The sequence below is a fragment of the Gymnogyps californianus genome, chromosome 14, assembly GCF_018139145.2.
Source record: "Gymnogyps californianus isolate 813 chromosome 14, ASM1813914v2, whole genome shotgun sequence".
Lineage (NCBI taxonomy): Eukaryota > Metazoa > Chordata > Aves > Accipitriformes > Cathartidae > Gymnogyps > Gymnogyps californianus.
In genome coordinates this window covers 4822814-4839975 of record NC_059484.1, presented here as the reverse complement: position 1 = coordinate 4839975, position 17162 = coordinate 4822814, and the positions used below count along the sequence as shown (strand labels likewise).

At 47.2% G+C, this 17162-nt stretch overlaps 1 non-coding gene across 1 annotated transcript; it reads right to left on the bottom strand.

The window, feature by feature from the left end:
* Window positions 1–10457: 10457 nt before the first annotated feature.
* Window positions 10458–10529, bottom strand: TRNAD-GUC (transfer RNA aspartic acid (anticodon GUC)). Its single transcript has one exon. It is a non-coding gene; the product is annotated as a tRNA-Asp (tRNA).
* Between the last annotated feature and the right edge of the window lie 6633 nt (window positions 10530–17162).

The following is a 17162-nucleotide window of genomic DNA, read 5'->3' as shown; positions in this document are numbered from 1 at the left end:
ATAAATAAAGAGCGAGGCTACGCGCGTCTCTGGGAGCACTGTACCTTTGCATTCCCAACTGCGCTGCATTAACTGTCTGTGTAACGGCTTCCTCCTCCATTTGGAGCTTGCTAATTTACAGCGTCTGTGCGGTAGGTCGCGTGCCTGCCATCTCCTTTACTAGTATGCAGTTGTTTGGGATGTTTTTTGTTGGGTTTGGTTTATTTTTTTAATATTTATTTTGAACAGAACAGCCTCGTCTAGAAGCAGAAGGGGATGTTCCTCCTGTGTTATGAGATTAACCTGAGTGAAGGTTTTGTGCAGAGACCATTCAAACAGAAGAAGTCTCCAGATTAATCAGGTACATCCTCAGCGAAAGCCTGCTCCAAAGGCACTTCTCTCCTGTGCTGTCCAGTCTCTAAGCAGCGATGGGGACATATGAAGATCCTCTGCCACATACCCGTTCAGTTACATGCCTGGAAATAGCGCCCACTGTATCGGGTTTGCGTGGCAAGGTTTTGGTAGCGGGGGGGCTACAGGGGTGGCTTCTGTGAGAAGCTGCTAGAAGCTTCCCCTATGTCCGATAAAGTTAATGCTAGCGGGTTCCAAGAGGGACCCGCTGCTGGCCAAGGCCGAGCCCATCAGCAACAGTGGTAGCGCCTCTGGGATAACAGATTTAAGAAAGGGAAAAAAAGTCATAGGGGAGTTGCAGTTGCAGCCAGAGAGAGAGGAGTGAGAAGATGTGAGAGGAACAACTCTGCAGACACCAAGGTCAGGGAAGAAGGAGGGGGAGGAGGTGCTCCAGGCGCCGGAGCAGAGATTCCCCTGCAGCCCGTGGTGATGAAGACCATGGTGAGGCAGGCTGTCCCCCTGCACCCATGGAGGTCCACGGTGGAGCAGATCTCCACCTGCAGCCCGTGGAGGACCCCACGCCGGAGCAGGGGGATGCCCAAAGGAGGCTGTGACCCTGTGGGAAGCCCACGCTGGAGCAGGCTCCTGGCAGGACCTGTGGCCCCGTGGAGAGAGGAGCCCAGGCTGGAGCAGGTTTGCTGGCAGGGCTTGTGACCCCGCGGGGGACCAATGCTGGAGCAGTCTGTTCCTGAAGGACTGCACCCCGTGGGAGGGACCCACGCTGGAGCAGTTCGTGAAGAACTGCAGCCCGTGGGAAGGACTTGCATTGGAGAAGTTCATGGAGGACTGTCTCCTGTGGGAGGGACCCCACGCTGGAGCAGGGGAAGAGTGTGAGGAGTCCTCCCCCTGAGGAGGAAGGAGCGGCAGAAACAGTGTGTGATGAACTGACCCAAACCCCCATTCCCCGTCCCCCTGTGCCACTTGGGGGAGGAGGTAGAGAAAATAAGGAGTAAAGTTAAGCCTGGGAAGAAGGGAGGGGTGGGGGGAAGGTGTTTTAAGATTTGGTTTTATTTCTCATTATCCTGCTCTGATTTGACTAGTAATAAATTAAACTAATTTTTCCCCAAGTCGAGTCTGTTTTGCCCATGACGGTAATTGGTGAATGATCTCCCTGTCCTTATCTCGACCCACGAGCCTTTCATTTTATTTTCTCCCCCTGTCCAGCTGAGGAGGGGAGTGATAGAGCGGCTTTGGTGGGCACCTGGCATCTAGCCAGGGTCAACCCACTACACCCTACATAAGTATGTTCTTATAAGAGCATGTTGGAAGAAGTAGAGGCACACCCAATCATTAAATTTAGGTTTTCTCCCCTTTTGGGACATGAGAATGAAACAGTTTTACAATGGAAGCCGCTGCGTGCGTACATACAAAAAGCAAATACCTGACACGTAGCTCAGCACTGATGAAGCTCCTTGGCAAAATCAGTCCTAGAAAAGAAAAGCAATTAATGGGGAGATAACTTGAATGGAAGGTGGCTATGAATGACTGCTGGATAGGCTTCACACATCCACTATTTCTATTTCTGGCAGCAGGTTTGGGTCTGATATCTCACAGGAACGAGTTTCAATGGTATTTGTTGAAACGAGTTCAGTGCACAGCAACACTTACCAGGCTGCTCCAGCACACACATCACCGACACACGCGCTCGTCATTACCTCTGCTGATAAATCACCCAAACCCCACAGCTGGATGCTCCTCACCGAGCACACAACTGCATCCAGGGGGGGTCTGAGAGCACCATGGGAGTCTTTAAAGCTGATTCCTTATGTTGTGGACTGATGCTGCAAATCTGCATCCTGATTAAGACAACTTAATTAATGTCCCTCAGCAGAAGGAAATCCAAGGACCGGAGGCGCAGCTGATGACAGGCACAATGACTGCTCTGAGGCTGTGAACTGCAGCATTAAGCATCCCCTCCTCAGAGCCGCCACGTGATTCAGACCTGCAGAGCAGACCAGGTAGTTCTCAGCCACATGTAATGCATTTGATACGACAAACTTATATGCATAGATGATTTTTTGGCCTGTATTTCTAAGACACTTGAAGTTAGTATCACGACGAAGAGAAAGCACTAAGTATATGCTTCCATTTCAAAAAGTTTTTTGGTGTTCGATAAATGCAATCCCCAGATATAATTGCAGGTGTACCTCGGCCACGCAAGCAGCCGTTCCCCACTCCTCCCTGCCAGGGAAATGCTCGGAGCAGCAAGCTCATCCTGCACAGGACGGTTTGCAGACACCTCCCTGGCCGCATTCAGGATGCATTACAGGGAATTACCCTTCCACAAAAATGAGACTTAATGTGATGAAGGCATTTAGGTTTAAAACCGACGTAAGCAGCCACCTGAAGAGTGATGGCAGACACACATATTGGAACTTGTGCAAGAGGCTGGTTTCCATCCCAGTGCCCGATGAGCTGTGTGGGCGGACACAGAGACACCCTGAGTCCTCTGAGGGCAAAGCAGAGCTCCTTGCCACCGGGCCCACAGCAGCTGGGGGCATCACACAGCCCTTAGACATGGCTGCTGCTCAGAGGAAGAAAAAAGCATCACAAGCAGCTGGGACAGAGACAGCAAAGTAGCAAAATTATGTTCATTTTGGTTTGCTTGATACGCTTAATGTCACCTCCCACTGTAGTTTTGCTGGCAATGCTTCTAACCAAACCCAGAGCTTTTTAATATTAAAAAGCTGTTAAATGCATTTTGTGCCACTTGCAGAGCTCTGCTTCAAGCCTGATCCCAGGGAAGTGTAGTTTTCCTTCTGCTGATGAGAAAAGGTCATGTGAGTTTTAAAAGGGCAGGAACAAGCCAGCAGAGGAATACTGGTCATCACTGACATGCCTCCTCCCCACGGCAGCTTTTCTCCCAGACCCATAACGTGCCACGAACCGCTGGCAGCAGTTCTGTGCAGCCCCTCTGCTGCGGGCAGCGCCATGGGCAGCAGCGGGCAGGTGCTGGCCATGGCTGCTGCCTGCATCGAGGGCTGCGCGCCACTCGGATGTCTCCCGTGGACAGCTGACATCTCCCTGTGTGGAGACAGCAAGCGGTCCTCCCGAGAGCGCAGAATTACCTTTGGTTTTGGTGCCTCTAAGCAATCCCAGCCGCAGCAGCGCTGGCATGCTCCTGGCGTACTGCGCAAACTCGTTTTCCTTAATTTCATTTTTAACTTGATGCCTAATGACTCTGTGGCAGTCACCTACAATTTCACGGAGATATCGCAGCTGTAAAGAAGAAAATCTGCTTCATAAAGCCAAAAACATCAAGAATGAACCGTCAGGCTATTCACATAAAGGAACTAAAGTACCTCCTGTTGTCTCCCAGACATGACCCTTAAACACGAGGCACGCTAAAAATAAAGCTGTGACTAGGAAAAAGCAGCAAAGTTGCTCCACATTCCTAGAAGCTTCTGACATTCATATCTCTGCCTTGGGACTCCTGCAAGGGCTGAAACATTTCCCGAAACATCAGGCCATTTCGAGATGAAGCAAACATCCTCACTCAGCAGATGTGTTTAGGTAATGCTGGCATTTTTAAATTATCCAGAATGGTAAAACAACATATTTGAACCAAAAATAGCCAACAACTAGTCATTAGGTCCCTGCAAAAATAATCTGAACCTGTCCGTAGTATTAAAGGCCAAGATACAACTGTTTTTATGTACTATTTAGCATCTCCTTTGTGGAGAACTCGAGCATTTGTGCATCTGGATTTCATCTGCACCCGAATGAGACCGTGGGTGTGATGTTTTAGCTTGAGCTGGCTGCAGCGGATAACCATGTGTTTGGATACTGCCACTCTCTCTCAGAAATATTTAAAGGGGTGCGTGAGCATGTGCATACTGTTAAATAAGATAATTAATGACTTAACAGCTAAGGTTAAACTTGAGTCATTCTTTTGCCCAAAGACACAGCTTCATTAGTCAGCACAGAGGAGTATTTATTCACAGTTAAATAAAAAATACACAGTTTGAAGATAAGTGGCTTATCATTTAGCCAAAGGCCTCTTACAGCACTCAAGGCACGCTGTCAGAGCGAGCCAAGAAACATCCTGTGTCTGTCTGCAGCGGGCAGCCTCTGAGTGGCAGGGCTGAGCACTGGCATCAAAACATGCTGAAAGTCTCGAGTAAGAGGGATGTCTGATTTTTCTTTACATGCAAAATTTGGCCATCTCAAGTGCTAGATACCAACGTAAGAGATTTCCTTCCCATCTCTAGTCTAACAGCTAAAGCTGTCATTTCCCAAAACAGACCACGCCAAGGGAGAGGTTTCACTAGCAGAGGGAGGTTATAACTAGATCAGATATCCCTAGTTAATGTTTACACTCAGAGCAAAGAGCAAACCTGCTATCTGTCATCCATAACATTATCTACAAATATCATGCTGGTAAAAGCAGCCTGTATCTCTCTTACCCCCAGTGAAACTCCTCCGTTACAAGTAGCAACATGGAGGTTGCTTCTTTCCTCCTCAAGGCAAGTGTGCAACCAAGATTTTAGGATTAATTATATAAGGCAGGAACAAACAGCACTGTGTTGCAGAATGGAGACAGATATACTGGCAGTTGTGTTTTCTTGGGCAAGTCAGCTGTCACTTCTGAGGACTGCCTTTACAGAGAAATTAAAGTAGCAATTACATTTAGTTAAACCAGTCTGAAACATCCATAGGAAGGCTTTGGTCACCTGTTGTAAGCTTATTACACTGAAAGGAATAAATGCCCTCCTGCACTGCGGGTGTGACCCCGATGAGCCAGCTGCCGGCTGTCCTACGGCCGCTGGTAGTGACCACCCTCCGGAGAGACCCTCCGTGCGGTGGGAGGGGGCTGGGGCGCTGCACCCATCCGATTGCTCAGGTCGGTGCCTCCTATTTCAGATTTGTTGCTTCCAAAAAACACAAGCCAGCACATGCTGTCACCTGTATGCCAAACCGGGGGGGACGGCAGGCATCAGCAGAGAGCCTGCGGAGAGCTGTAGGACTTAACGTCAGTCACAGAAAGGGCAGAAACAGGCAAACGGTCACACACAGGCTAACATTCCCATTTCTTCCCGAGCAAACACATGCTTCCCTGTTGGCAAAGGCGAGAGACCTTCAGGGAGCAATGAGCAAGAACCAAGCTACCTACTGCAGCAGTCACAACCCTCCCAGTTCTGGTACCTCTGCAGGGACGAGGCGTTTCACAGCAGGGAAAGGGCAGACCTGCATTAGCTGTCCTCTAGGGAGCACATAGCCTGGAGCATCGATGGCTAGAAAAACGGAGTCCTGAAAAGGCCCAGGGCCAGAGCTGCTAAAATGAGGAGCGGGCTCGGCCCGTCCATGTGAAAAGACCTGCCGGCACGATGAACTTGCAAAGGTTTGTCTCCCTGCCAGGATGAGCTGTTGCTCCCGCAGCTGAGCTGCCGTCAGGAGCAAACGCTCCCCTGCTTCCCATAACCTTTCTCCCCGCTTTCTTCTTCCTTCACTCGCAAAAGTTTATGTTACATATTACATTCCCAACATACAGAACTTGGAAATAGTGTAGGTATTTGTAGTTTATATGAACAAAGTTTCATTTAATACTTTTGTGGAAAAAATGTGGAACTCAATGGAGCTCCTATGATGGAGCCCACTGAAGCCAGGGTACTCACGTGACGGACAGCTGGTTGCTCATCAATTCTTATTTTTCAATCAACTTGTTATTCTGACACGCTTAAGTTATGGATTTCCTTTTAAATTATAACTGTCATATAGGTTTGGTTATTTAAAATTTTGCTTTACCACAATTGTTCTGTGGAACATATGAAACTTCTACACCAGGAGAACAGCAGACAGCCTTCCAATAAGGCTGGGAGTCTGTGCCAGCACAGGGATTTTCACGCTATTTTAAGCATTTACAAGTTGTCTCAAGCCTTAAACGATAAAAACATCAAGTAGCGAGAGTGCACTGAACTCAATATTTTGCTATTCAGCTAGCCTAGTGGGAACATGCTAGTGCAAACATTTAAATGTAAGCACCAGCTGGAGGCATTTCCTTCAGCTGCCGCCACGAGGCATTAACCGGGTGTTAACCAGAACCGCTGGATTCGCCCGAAGGTGAGACCCAGGAGCTGCTGCCCTAGAAGGAAAGGTATTAGCTACAGCCAGGGTGCCGTTATGGTAAAGGAACACAGATCCGCTTTAATAATAGCACCCGGGCTGAAGGTGACAACAGATGACTTAAAAGGACCAACAGCAGGTTTTGCGGAAACAATTCAGAGGCTTAAGGAAGATTTTATTAAGTCTAAATCATTAAAGGAAACTTGTTAGAGCAATTTCACTTCATCACCCTGCCAAGGACAGGGTTTGTGGGGAGGAGAGGTACGTATTGCCCAGGGTTACAGAAGAGCCCACCGCACGGCTGCGATGCCTCCCTCTGCTCTTTCAGCCTATTTACGCGCGTCAGGTCAGGCTCGCAAGGGCTTTTACTGGCACCCCTGGACAAATAATTCATTTGTATGCGATCCTCTGAAACACAGCCATACCAAGCACATGGGGCATCAGAGGGCACTTAGTCCTGGCTGGTCCAGCTCACCTGCCTGCAAACCATGCTCACCCCGTCTCAGCCCCCCCCAGGCTGGGCTGCAGCCCGGCTCTGCAGGCATTGCTGCAGATGCTGCAACAAGTGCCGAGCTCCAGCTGGGCCAGACCCGAATTCAAGGAAGCGTTTACAGGCCTGACGGGCACCGGGTTGGATGCGCTGCCGGGGCCAAGCAGAAAAAATGCAGCGCTGCAGGTGCTCAGCCTGTGCAGGCTTTCAGGAGTATCTACAGGCAGAGATAAACTGGAACAGATTTAGTGCTCACCAGACCCACAGCAGCAATTCCTGCGTGCTGAGGAATGACTAGCGACGCGCTGGGGAGAGGCTGTGTCCTGCAGAGCTGCTCCGTGGGGGTGTGAGGGAGTCACCTGATTAAAAAAACCCAACACCATTTTTAAAAAATAGGGATTGGAAAACGTTTAGAAAATGAACGCATGTTTTCCAGCAATTCACCCAAAGATTATCCATAGCCAAGTAGCAGGGAAAGCAGAGTCCAGAGCTGAAGGAATGATTTCTTTAATTTATTTTTAAAGTAAGATGCTCTCAGTTTCCCAGCAAATTCTCTAAAAGGACAATATTGTGCCAAAAAAAACCCAGCTTTAGTTTTCATAGTCTCAGAATGATACATTTATAAGCCTATACAAGGCTAAAAATTGACAGCTCAAGAGTATCACCACACCTCTGAAGACAGAGAATGAAGAGCTGAGAAGCAGGTTATTAGAGCCTGAAAAAGATATTCACTTCAAGTAAAATACTGTTGTTGTATGCGTGGGAGTAGGACAGGGTAGGACAGCAGCCTCATATTTCTTCAGAGAACACAGGCATTTGAATGAAATCGTGAATGATACTATAAACTAGAATCATATTTCAAATAAACGTGTAAGTGACAAGTGTTATTTCAACACGTCTAGGTTCATATCTGTTGAAAGAGCTGTTAAGAAGTCTCTCTAAAAGCGCTGGAATTTTTTTTCTCCAGCAACACTTTCCATCAGTGTGAGCTGCAGTGACTGGGCAGGAGGCTTTTAAGTGTGACATTTCTTTTAGTATTTTGTTGACACCCTCTGATTTGGAAAAATCTGTTCCAAATCCTACAATCCAGTAACTAAAGTGACTAGAGACCAGCGATGTGTTAATCAAATATTGTCAGGAGTGATCAAAAACCTTATTGTGCCATCAAATCACATTGTAACATGGTTTTTTTATGTTAAACTGCATGTCCTAAACATGAGAGCCCATGAAGCGTGAAGCCCAACTTTACCTTCAACACTGCATCTGCTCATGAAAGGTAATCTTTACGCCAGTGTTTCACCTTTCAAGAAGCAAAGGCTTAACCTTTCCTCTGGAGCTGCCCCGTTGGTTTATACTCACATCGTGCAGAACTTGCTGACAGCAGGAACATGAACAGCACCACACACCTCGCTTACACGTCCTGCAGCAGCTGCACAAGCCTCCTCTGAAGAGAAATTAAACACATTTCTTTAACTCACTTCAGGTTTCAGATCATACACTTACGAGCAGGTCCATTAATGAGCACGTGCTGCTGTCAACTGTTGCTGCTCTCCCTGTGACGGTGGGAGAGGCTCCCCAGGGCCAGCTCAGGGGCGCAGCACCCCCGTGCCCTCGCCTGCGGTGGGCTGCGGGATGGGGGCACACCCCAAGGATGCCCCAAGCCCCACTGTCCATGAGAACGCTCCCAGATCAAGCAGGTGTCCCCAGAGTACTGTCTAGGTGGATAAAACATAGTTTAACAAAACTTAGCAAATATATTTGAAAATAACCTTGGAATTAAGCTGAGATAGGTTCACTTCTTCAGTGGTTTCAGCCTCCCAGTGACGCCCACCTGGAACCAGCCACCACTTCTAGGAGAAAGAGTTGCAGAAGCCAGCACAAACAGATGATCACTACCATGGTGATCGAAGCAGGTTTGGATTTCCTTGCTCCAGAAAAGCTAGATCAACCTCTGCAAGTATGGATGAGGGACATGCAAATTTTCAGGGAGAAGCTCTAGAACTGGGGTTATAGCTGTGACTCCTATTGCAAACACATTGCTTGGAGTAAGACAATCAATCAAACTCCTGCTCATCAAGAAACTTAAATGTAAGTATTCTTTCTGTACAAGATGTTTAGTAATTCTCCCTGAAAGTTACCAAAGACTTTTGCCAAGACACCTGTGACCCAAAGGGTATGTGCTACAGAGGCCCCCCCACACAAGCAGGACCTGCAGCTGACCCAGCCTGGATTCACAGTTTCAGTTCCAGAATCTAACATTTTCAGTCCCACGTACCAGTATTAGTCACCACCTGCAAAGGTGATGAAAACTCTAGAAGAAAAAGCAAGAAAACTCTAAAAGAGGCGGTGGGATTAGCTCAGGCACGTGGATGCTGGCAGCCACCCCCCCACCCCGGCACTGTCATCCCTGCTGTGGTACCCACAGGGCCTGGCACCAGGAGCCTGCCAAGATCCGTGCCACGCTCCTTCAGACCGGCAGCACAGGTTTTGCATGCAGCACTGTCTGGGCTTCACAGCAGAGGCAATTGCTGGTTTACCAAGTTTATATTCCTAGGATCCAGCTTGGAGCAAACGTCAGCGCTGGGCCTGCAGTACCAACTTCTGCAGCTGCCAGAAGCCAACATACCACGGACCAGGGTTTGCTCTGAAAGCAGAGCCGGCCACACAGGTTTCGCAACGGGCAGCTCACTTCCGACAACAGCTAAGCTATGAGGCAGTGTGACTTATTTTTTAGAAGAACCTCTTGGAACTATTAAGAGTCATATATATTTACTGGGCTAGTTAAAAAAACCACACAGTTTTCATGTGAAAGTTTGCTTTCAAAAATGTGTTTTGGTCAAAGTTTAAATGCCTCTGATGGTTGGCATGTAAATTTAATAATGGAGATGATGATAAGGAGATGCAGACTTGAAATAAGGTACCAAATTGAAACAATAAGGGCACTTTAGGTCTCACGCAAGTTATCAAGGGTCGTAATAAATCATTGGATATTTTTAAAAATTAAGGTTAGATTTCTTCTAGAATAGGGACCAGAAGCAGCTAAATCAGAAATTCATTTAGGGGAATACTACTGCCTCTGTGACGCAGTATTCATACTGTAGCAGCACGAAGGCTTCTGCTCCGCACATAACCCAGCATCCTTCCGCGGAGCGGGGCAGCGCCCAGCGGCTGAGCCCCCCGGCACCCGTGCCGCCCCGCCAGAGCCCCTCTCACCCCCGGCGGCCTGAGTCGCTTCCAGACGAACTCACGCCTCTGCGTCTTCTGGCACCCGGCCTTCCCCGGCAGGCGCGGGGCAGGCTGCCGGCAGCACAGAGCGCTGCTCGTTTTCCCTCCGGCACCCCCCGCCGCCTCTCGGCGCTCCCGCTCAGGGAGCGCTGCCCCCGGCGCTGCCCAGTGAGGCGCACAGCTCTCCTTTCTCACCCACCGGATCCGTTACTGGGCGGACCGGAGGACAAATAAAAACCGATCACAGAACGGCGGGGCCGCCGGGCAGGGCAGGAAAAGGCGGCAGCACCTCCCCGTCGGGGAATCGAACCCCGGTCTCCCGCGTGACAGGCGGGGATACTCACCACTATACTAACGAGGAGCGGGAAGATACCCCCCGAGCTCATTATTTGAGCGACCCTCACGGAACACCCCGCCTGCCCATCCCCAGGGTCTGTTAATTATCCTGCTGTTGCTCCTTTATCGATGGCCTCGCAGAGGCCGCCAGTTTTCTCTCCTGTCCCTCTGCTGCTCTTGCTGCAGGTCGCTGTGGTTGCTTCGGCTGTAACAATCCAACCTTGGCAGCACAGAGGTTGCTCAAAACACCGAGGTAGCGACTGTTCACCCCACCTCAGCCTCTCTCAGGTGTGCAAGCTCTGCTCACACCAACTCGGTCAAGAGCTGAGATCGTCTGTGCTATTTCAACTGAAAGAGCACTCACCACAAGTCTTACTGCGTAAGGGCCAAGCTTGGGCTTCAACATTTACTTTACATACACATGCACACATGTATATGCATGATATGTCTACAGGATATACGCCTTGAAGAACATGTAAGCTCAGTTCCAATACTTACTGCAGCAGTCTAAGTCCAGAATCACTGCTCTGTTGGTATCAAAGCAAGTGAGGAAATTGCATTTATGTATGTAAGAACATGATGCTGCATCACATCCACTTCCATGGAAGCAGCATGTCAGAGTCTGAGTTAAGATCCATCTCTAACAGTAAAAAGTTAGGAAAAAATGGGGTTTTTTTGGTGAAGATTCGGAAACTTTCCTCTCCCCATCCAAACTGCTGCCAGTTCTGGAAAACTAGGAAATACACACTAAGAATACAGGGAAAATTCAACAGAAGAGACTTCACTTCCAGATTTCACAAGAGCTGAGGAAGTTAAAGGAAAACACAGAATCGTTTAGGTTGGAAAAGACCTTTAAGATCATCGAGTCCAACCGTAAACCTAACACTGCCAAGTCCACCGCTAAACCATGTCCCTAAGTGCCACATCTACATGATACAAAACCACACGGGGTGAGCACCTAGTGTCACTGTCATGGGCTACAGGCAAGAGGGCACTCCCACCCGTCCTGATCAACCGTATCCAGCTGTAGGTAGGGGAAATCACCACAGAGGCAGCGCCTATAGAGCCATGGGTGGGAAATGAGGCGTTACTTTTGTGTCAAGATTAATTTTGGGTTTGTTAGTTGATACAGAGGAAATGGACACAGAGCCGAAGCGAAACCACAGCTAGTGAACTGTTACCAAATAGCTTAAAATTAATACTACATTAATTTCCCAGGCTGGAACATGCTGTGGAGTGTTTTGTAACCATATCTGTGTGCTAAGGGAGCCTCCCGCATACTGCAATGTTTGCCTAAAGCTCCTCTCTTGCTCTGGCAGCGGAGCTGTTTGCATTGGCAACTCTCTGCCCCCCTTCCCCATGCAAGGTCCCAGTGTGAGGGAGAAGAGCAGCTGAAAATGGAGAACTTGAAATCACACACCTTTTACGAGATCCCCCGAGCTCCCATTCTCACCCCATCAGAGCAAAGAGCAGCAGTATTTGGTGTGAAAGACGCTTATAACATCTACAATACATTCCTGGTGGAAGCTGGAACTGATTTTTTAAAACTATGCCGTAGCAGAACTTAATATCTATTTGTCTGAAGGTTTTTTTACTCCATCCTTCTCCATGTCATCAGTTTTCCTGTGGTAGCAGAATCAAACCCTAATCCTCAAAGGATGTGAGAACTGAAGGACTGAGGTGTTTTCCTGTCTCATGTAGGTCTCAGTTTGAGCTGACAAACAAATACCCATAAAATGCCAGAGACAGCTGGGGTGTTAACTCAGAGGTAGTAACGGATTAATTGAGAAAAGCTGAAACAGCTATGGCTTCCAGCTGTCAGCCCTACACCTCACGCAAATGATGGCTAAAGAGGCTGGAAGGCTTCTGAACTGATCCCATTTATAAGTTTATAAGCAAAAGGTCTCACACTGTTGAAATTCATCACCTTTCCCGGCAGATCAGAAACTGATGTGAAGCCTCAGCCTAGTGCAGGACCTCTGGCCAGAAGGCCCTGCCTGCGAGTCACCCACACCGACACCTGTGAGAGAATGCATTTGGGAAGGGCAGGCAGGTAATGGAAAGCAGACTGGTTTCCAGAGGATGGTGAATGGTGGCTTTCAAAAACTGGCTGCCATTAAATACCTCAAACTGAAAGATTAATCAATTTCAATTTTAAAATAAATAAATTCAATGGCCAGAAAAGAGATCGGATTATTAGATGTTGAACACTTGCAGTTCCCCTGGTACCAACTTACAAAGTATGGAGTCTTACTGACCATGGGGTTTTTTTGTTTGTTTGGGTTGTGGCTTTTCCCCCCTTATCCTTTCCAGTAAGAACAGTTGTGCTCTACTCTTGGGGTATTTGTGCACACCATTAGTTCAGCAACATGCCTTTCATGAAAGGTAAATCCTTTACTAATATCTCTGCTTCACCAGGGACAAACAACTAACAGCAACGTACTTGGTGGGAAGAAGGAAAAGAGGCATCCATGAGCAGGTTTGTGTTGTCCAGCACTAACCTTGTCACAAGTCCCAGAGTTGGCTTCAAAACAGCAATTCAGCATTCACCATACCCTGTGTGCAGCTCTCCAACAGTGACCTGAAAAGTCTTTCTTAAGAAGTAATGTCTTTTCCTCTTAGTTTTAAATTACTGATGTAAATCCTTGTACTTCCTACACATTCCCTGGGAAATCTGTCTACTGTCAAATGACATCAATAACTCTCCACAGATAGCAAACCAGCAAAAGCCTGTGATATAAAAAGTGCATAAACTGATTACATCAGAGACAACTCGATAATTTGCATATCTGGACACATCTGGGTTATGAAAGACTCACAACCTTTTATGCATTTAATACAGCCCCTTCAGAAAAGTGAGAACACTGTATTACTCACAGATGGCAGGCTGATCTCCAAGCTAATAAGCAGCCACAAAGCTGTAGATTTTGGTTAAGACTTTAAATCAGATTCTCCCATTGTAGAGTGTTCCTTAAGTGAAACATAATTCCATGGAAATTAAATGCAGAACGGAGCAAAGCCTCTCAGCTTCCCCGTAGAAGAGGTTACACTTCTCCAGTGTATCCATCAGCCTGAAACGCTGAAACAAAACATCCTTTCTAGTAAGAAAAGTTACAGACAGGTAGGTGATAGGACTGCTAGGGATTGTCCTGGAAAGAGGTATATCTACCCAAAATGAGAAAATGCAGAATGCTCTGGTTCCTGTTGTCATGAGCGGACTATAGGGACGCATGGCCTCTGGCAGGACTTTGCCAGGGAATTCAAGAGATGAGCTATAATAAATTGATCATAACAGAAAAGCGATAAGAGGCTGTAAACTCAAAACAAAGTCAAATACTGCAGATGACAGTTCTGGAGTTAACAGCTAGCGACTGCTTCCAGGTCAGCGACACTGACTTAGAGTACTTTTTAAAAGCAGCAAACAGTTTGCTGCAGCGACTTCCTCCAGTGACACCTCTCTCCCCCACATCTCTAATACCACCGATTTGGATATTAGCTCTTCGCATTTACTGTGCAAAGCACCTCTCCTTGCATTCCCTTGCCAGCAACACCTGCTCCCTTGCTGCTTCCAGGCTTGCATTCCTCTGCTGCCACCAGTCTCTGATAACCAGTCCCTGGCCAAAACTCAGGGCCATTCGCCTTGATACGCCTCACCCCGATATATTGGTCTCCTTCAACAGAACCATGCCGTGATCCCTAGCAACAAAATACACAGAAAAGGCTATGGTAGTCAGTACCTTCTTTGCCTCAGGTTCTCACTTCTAAGGTCTGCCCTCAGGCTTTCAGCTCCTTGAGCCCAGGAGCAGAAGTGGTGGGAGTGAGGCATTCCCCACGGGAGAGGAAAACAGTTAAGGAGCCCTGGAGCTGGCTGGGCACACATGATGCCATGGGACCAGACAGGCTCTGTCCGAGGGTGAGGACAGAGCTGACCACTGGCAGGTCACAGCCTCCAAGCAAGGTTCCTGATGGCAGAAGACAGACAAATATCGTACCCATCCTCAGGAAGGTGTACGTGGGGTACTACAGGCTGGTCAGCCTCACCCCAGTGCCCGGGAAGGCTACGGAGCAAGTCTTACTGGAAGATATATCCAGGCACACAAAGCACAAAGCATTGATTAAGAACAGCATGGCTTTACCAAGGGCAAATTGTGCCTGACCAACCTGATAGCTTTCTGTGATGACTGGCTCTGTAGCTAACGGAGGAGCATCGGATGTTGTTTATCCTGACTTTAGCAAGGCCTTTGACATCATCTCTCAGTTAACTTAGAGCCAAATTGGTGAAATACAGAATGAATAGATGGACAACAGGGTAGATGGAAAATTGGCTGAACAGCCAGACTCAAAGTGTTATGACAAACAGTACAGAAACTACTCAAAATTTAATTTGCAAGTCATTTCTTACGTGCTTACTCTGCCTTAAAATCACATGGGCTGCAGGCCCTTTACCTTTCAGGACTTGCAGGGTTTGGAGTTTGGTTATGAATCTTCACTCTGTATTTCCTCCCCCTCAGTTGTTGGAAAGTATTTTATCATCTGCTTGAAATACGCTGTCCTTTTGGGTCCCTCTTCCTTTGGGGTTTCATCATGCAAAAATCTGCTAGAACACTTCCTCTAGTCATTGCTCAATGTGTAAGCTGTTTTAGGGCAAAGAAACGATGTGTAAATCTCCTTTATAATTATGTAAAGAAAAACAATGCAGAATGCTGCAATAAACCATGGCCAAAGGCTTCTCTCAGTCAACACTGCTCAGCCAGAATCTAAAGGCTTGAGAGGATAGCATTCGTACACCACGGAGGTATCTGTCCCCACGTTAAAAATTTGCCAAGTTGCTCATCAACTCAAACATGTTTCTGAGACCTTAAGCACTCTCAGTGCACACATTTCCTTTCTGTAGGGCATAGCTTTATGTCCTTCCCAAGAAAGGCACCTTTAGGAACTGAAGAGCTTTGTTATGTCCTTGGAAGAGAAATTTTTACATACAGAAAGTTGATACTGCTTCTTCCGTAACTGCTTATGACCCTGCCATAACAGAGCTGCTCTCATCATTCCCTTCCTGCCTCCAGCTTCCAGGGCCCCCACTAGGAGACTGGGCCAGCCACACAGTTACTGCAGCCTCCTGGAGGCAATTTGCCCCGTGACCCTGTAAGGTTACAAAGGAACCACCATTGCCAAAATAACTCTGAACTACATACTTACAGGTTGCATAAAAATTGCCTGCAGACATGGAGCAACACCGATTGCTCTGTAGCCCTAATGATGCACCTCCCCGAGGCACAGATGCTTGTGGCGCAGCAGACGCCGTGCTGAGTCCCCAGGGAGCGGTGCTGCGTCTGCTCCCTCCAGACTGGAAACAGGAGAGCGTGGTCGACCACCCCGGTACCTCCCATGCACTGTGCACAAGGTGACTGCTGCTACTTTTCTGTGCTATAGCCTGAAATGGCAGAAAGTGGATATACTTTTTGAACATCTGTTGATGGACAGAAATGCCTTTAGAGCAGGGGGGTTTCACTCTGGGACAAAAGGCAAACTTCAATTTTAATCTCTAGTTCTAAAAAGAGGGAAGTTACAAGGATTATTATATTAGAGGTTTGCATTTCTGAGTCCAATAAAAATTCAAATACAGCTGGCTGAACAGTCTTACAGTAAGAGGAAGTCACTTGTTTCATACAAACTTTTAAATCAGATCCACAGATAAGACAGAACTAAATGAAGCTCACACAGCTTACCCCGTCCCCTGAGCTTGCACACAGGCTGCACCAGGAAGCAGTTAAGGACCCCAGCTGCAATGCAAACCAGCCTCCACAAAAGGCTACTACAGTTCACTCAAAGAAAGAAGACATATTTCTGCATTAAAAAAAAAAAATGGCAAACCAAACAAATCAACACCCCATAAACTTGCAAAGGAACTTGTATTTCTTGCAAGCTCATTTCCCCTAGGTAAAAAGAATCACTGTAGTGCAGAGCTCCTCTTTGCCAGACTTGATGGAGATACAACACAGAACAGAATTTTCAGGGTTTCATTTTTGGCAGTTTAAAGCAAAGATTTGTAGTTTGGATGGCTAAAATATTTGTACAGTGAACCTGAAGAACAGTCTCTGACACAGCAAGCTTGTCACAAGATGCATTGCCAGCATGCTGTTGTGGCATAGACTTCATTCCTGACAACTTCTTGCCCGTTCGGCATCCAGTCAGAACAACTTCAGGACAATGTAATTTGGCTTTCCCAAAACATAAGCAAAGAACAATTCCAACTGCAGTTTACATATAATGTGCACTTTATACATAAAGTATTTTATTCAACAAAAAAGTATCACTCTGAGTCACCTGTATGCATGAATCAGCATATGCTCTCAATTTGGAAGGCAAAAACTTACGGTAGCTTCACAGCATGCTTTCTACTTCAAGACTCCAAAACTAACGTTCTTTAGGACATCAAATGTTTTTAAAAACGGGACCTGAATTTAAGAACTGTGAAATATAAGCCTTTATTAAAGGACAGGAAGGAAAAAAAGCACGAAAACCATACCAGTCATGTTTCCTTAGTATAAAATGTTACACAACAACCCCCAGTATCAAGTATCACAGCAATTTATGATGCTAAAGGAAAAAAACACACCCAGAAATCCCTCCCCCACAACCCACAAATGTAAGCAAACAA